The sequence below is a fragment of the Egretta garzetta genome, unplaced genomic scaffold (assembly GCF_000687185.1).
Source record: "Egretta garzetta isolate BGI_Z169 unplaced genomic scaffold, ASM68718v1 scaffold101, whole genome shotgun sequence".
Lineage (NCBI taxonomy): Eukaryota > Metazoa > Chordata > Aves > Pelecaniformes > Ardeidae > Egretta > Egretta garzetta.
Window position 1 is genome coordinate 660,556 of NW_009258666.1, and position 4,462 is coordinate 665,017.

Consider the following 4,462-nt stretch of genomic DNA (forward strand, 5'->3'; position numbering starts at 1 on the left):
GAGGGGGGCCGGGATGGGGTTGGCCGAGGGCGGAGCGCGCAGGGGCGGCCCGCAGCCCTGGTCCCGAGCATCCTGCTCTGGGTGACCCTGCCTGAGGAGGGGGCCGGACAAGGTGGCCTCCATGGCCCCTTCCACCCTCAGCCGTTCCGTGAGGGTGTCATAGGAAGAGCTGAAGCATTTAACAAAGGTGGGACCTATGCCACAACTCTGGAAGAAGGGTAGAATTGTTTTTAACGGCGTTTATTCACTTTCCACTTGTTCCTTTCTCTAACCAGTCTCCCGTAGCCCAAAGTACCCAGTCGACTTCTGGCCTCGGTGGCCTTCACGCAGACAAAGGCCTCTCAGCCACACACCAAGCAAACCACCATCTCCGCCTTCTTCAGCGCTCAGACAGGTAACGTGGAACAGCGTACACTTGCTAGGACAGTACCTTCAGGCTGCAATAGGAGACCCACCTCACTTTATTTATTGGCACCTTTACTAGACAGAAAAGTGCGTTTTCTAGTGAAGGGGAGGGGTAAAGGTTAAAGGTTTGAACACCCGGAAAGGATTTTACTGTGATGGTTGATCTAAACGCAGGCACCTTTTACAGTGTTCGACTAAAGCGTAAGTAACAGCGGTCACAGCTGGTCTTCACTGCAGAACAATCTGAGCTCTAAAGACCGCACCAGCCTTTACAGCCCACAGAACTGGAGTTTTCAGTGGGATGCTGTCACCCCGCCTGGCCTCCATTTGGTCCCTGGCTTCCTTAGGACATCTGTACTCTTTTTGTGCTGTGACAGGGCCACTGCTTTGGATTCGTTATTCCTGCTCCTTTTGAATCCCTTTTGTATACTTTCCTCTTTTTTTTTTTTTTCCCCGTTTGATTCCCTCGATCAATTGCGTTCACTTATTCGCTGTGTCTGTTTGGATTCATTGAATCCTGCTGCTGTTTAGCCAGAGGTCTTAGGATTTAAGGTGCTGGAGTATTTCTTAATTGTATTTTTTGTTTTTTCTTTTAGCGTAGCCTGAATTGCGGATGAGCTCTCTCATACTGAGAAGTTGTATTAGATTTTATATTAAAGGGTTTCAGAAGCAAATGTGGGACTCGATGCCTTCATCACCCGATGAATGCAAGCTGTAGAAGTTTCACTGTGGGTTTTTGTGGGTTGGTTCTTTTTTTTGGTAATTCTTGAGCTGTTGCTTTTAAAGGGAACGCCATAGGTGAACTGCCTGGGAGGCTGAGAGGAGGAAGGCAGAGAAGCCAAAGACTGGAGCAGCAGCTCTTGCATCTCACTGGAGGGACGCTGACTTGTTTGAACTACTCCAGGGTTTTAGGCTGCCATTCCCTCACAGCCTCAGCAGCACAAACACAGATTTTTTTTATGAGGCGGCGGCAGTGCTACTCTGGCGTAGAACAATCTCTGTGTTGGGACCTGAAGGAGCAGGAAAGTGGCAATTCTGAGGCAAACATCAAGGAACGTGCTGTGGGTAGTGACTAACACTGAGAAATGCGTGTGCCAGCTCTGGCTTTAACCAATTCTGTGGGTTTTTTCAGATGAAAAAGACAAAGAAAACTCCAGGCCATGTCCTTTCATCCTGAATAAAGGCTGTAAAGGAAAAGGTATTTCTTTGGCTGCTTCTCCTGTGAAGATCTTGGCTTTGCCCCAGATGGAGGGAGCCCAGAAACAATCCTTTGGAGCCGAGGAGAAGGTGCAGGTTACACCCCAGCGTCACGAACCAGCCACACCGACTCCTTTACCAGACTCGTTGTTAGAAGCAGAGTCCCGCAGCAAGAGTGAAGCCTCCTGTGGGGCGGGAGAGGAGTGCTGCTTCTTCAGCTTCACCCAGGACTCAGAGGGCAACCGGGTCATCGCTCACAGAAATGAGTCTGATTTATTCGCTAGAGAAACGGTTTCAGCAAGCGGCAGCGCAACTTCAGGCTGCGGGATGAACAAACGAGAGGGCCAGCCACTGCCAGAGGCGGCGAAGAGCGGGCTTGATCTCCAACCAAGACTCGGCACAAACCAGAATAAGAAACCACACCAGAGTCATGTTAATTCTTTAAGTGATTTCTCCGAGACTGAGAATATAAATCCTACTGTAACAAGAGACAGTACCTGGGCTGCTGGCTTTTATTCTTCTCCGCAGCGACCAGCGGGAGCACGGCCTCTGAGTGAGCGCGGCCGGAACATTGGTGCTGGTTCAGCCGGGGAGGGCTGGGGCAGTAAGCCGGGATGGAGCAGTCCCTGCAGGCAGCTCTTCACCCAGGATTCGGAGGGGAACTGTGTCATTGCTCACCGCTGCCGGAAGGTCCCAGCGCCTGGGCAGGACGACAGCAGCTCTCACAGGCAGCTGCCCGACTCTCCCTGCAAGGGCTGTTCCAGCGACGCTGCAAAGAGGAGCTCGAGCAAAGCGGGGGAGCAGCGGTTGGATGTGTGCTCTGATGTACTGTTCACGCAGGATTCGGAAGGGAACAGAGTGATTAAACACTGGTAAGTGACCTCACAGGGGTCACCTCTTGTGAGGCCTCAGGAAAGCCTTTTTTTTTTTTTGTAAGAAAGACAGCAGTCAGAATTAGGGAGGTGCACCCATTGTTTCTGTAAGCACGGTCTAGCCAGCATGTGCAGTAGACCCATGCAACAGGCAGGGCCTCTTTGTTCTCCGATATTTTGCTTTAATAAAAATAAAATGTTGAAGGAGTGTGTTTGCTTCAATCATGATTACAGCCTGTGTGACTAAGGCCTGGCTTTCGTGCCGCCTGCTTACCTAGCATGCTGCTGTTCAGCCTGAAAGAGCCTGCTGCTAACGCAGCTGCATTTCTTAGGAGCCTGGAAGTTGCGATTTAAGGGTTTTTCTAGGCTCAGCTCAGGAACCACATCACCTACTTCACCTTAGCTGCCTCGAGGAAGTACAAGGCTCCACTTATTTCAGGACTGCGGTTGTGCCAGCCCCCTCTACAGTGCCAAACTTCCCCAGGTTTCATGCGAGGAAGACTTGTGACAAAGCGGAGGAATGGTAACAGTGCTGGGTTAGTCTGGACTGTAAGCCTAACGTTGGACTCGTAGTTCTCTCACAGGCAGGGACGTACAGCCGCAGGTTGATGGTCTCAGTCTGGCCCTGGTGAGGTGAAAAGCGGCGCAGTGAGCGCTCTGGGCTGGAGTAAGAACCAGTCAGTGTTGGTTTAACTGCATCTGGCAGCTGCCCCGTCTCACTGCCAGCAGTGGTGCTTCTGTACACTGCTTGCACAGCATGTTCATAATCCCCTGCTGTTGGAAGCGTTGGGAGGGGTGTGCTTTAGATTGGATCTAATTTGAAGCGCAGGGAGCAGCCGCTCAAAACGCCCAGGGGGTCACAAGCAGGGAGTCCATCCAGGGCCATGATCGGGCTGCAGAACCACAGCCTGCTTTGTCAGCAGCAACCACTCTGATTTTACTTTTTTTTTTAAAAATATTGAGCACATCTCTAACACTGTCAGCGTTGCCATTTAAGCTTTCTTTACTTTCCACTTGGGCCAGAATTTCAGTACAACAGCTCCAGCTGGAGTTATGTTGTAGTCCAGAAGTTAACTGCGCTGCCAGGCTCTTGAATCCAGCCTGCACGTGGAGCACATGCCCAGGAACAGGGACTCTTTCTTGCTTACAGCTCCATCTTCTCCGCAGGCACGTGTATTCCCACCAAATCATTGCCCAGAGGAGCTTTACTGGGACAGGAGGAGAATGGCAGTGCCCTCGCTGTGCATCTGAGAGGGGGAGAGCTCAGCAACTCCCTCTAAAACCAATTAAGTCGTAAATGCTGTTTCTGCTCTTGCTCACTGGGTGGCCAGAGGCAATACACGCCTCTTCTCTTGCCTCTGAGGTAGGGATGGGGGGGTTGATTTTTCAAGGCCTGAGGGCCCAGTGGATTAAGAAAATCCTTGGCATCTGTGGCACCCCCAGCCACTTTAGCTGCAGCTGCCAAAATTCCACACGTGCCCCCCAAGAGACAAGCACCACTGCTGCCACAGTTGGACATCTGCATGTTAATAACGTCAAGGACAACCGTTCTCTTATTAAGGCTCCATTTTATATAAAGGAAAAAAAAAAAAACAACCCAAACCATACTTTAAATACAGCCGTGAGGAACATTGCAAAGAATGTGTAGCTGAAGGAAACCTCTTCAGTGAGAACTGTAGCCACAGACCATGCCAAGGTCCTTCTGTCCTTTCCTCAGATGACAGCTCTTGTGGTGGGGGCTGGGTTCTTAGCATTGGTGGTTCAATAAATAGACCTTCTGAATGCTAAATAAAATACAGTATCTGAATACAAGGACTATTAATGAAACATTAAATTACTGGCAAGAAATTAAGGCCATTCTGTCATGCAAGGTGGGGGGGGGGTAACTTGTGAGTTAAGAAATACCCGGGGTGTACTAAAACCCGCCAGCATCGCCCGGACATCACCGCGCGGTTCCATCACCGACTGCACTTTCATCCCGCCATCTG

At 50.7% G+C, this 4,462-nt stretch overlaps 1 protein-coding gene across 1 annotated transcript in view; it reads right to left on the reverse strand.

The window, feature by feature from the left end:
• Nucleotides 1-2,541: 2,541 nt before the first annotated feature.
• MTFR1L (mitochondrial fission regulator 1 like) overlaps nt 2,542-4,462 on the reverse strand; it is a 17,703-nt gene continuing 15,782 nt past the window's right edge. The window contains exon 7 of the mRNA XM_009648488.2: nt 2,542-3,099. The gene's annotated coding sequence lies outside the window, so the exon portion shown is untranslated. The remainder of the gene's footprint in view (nt 3,100-4,462) is intronic.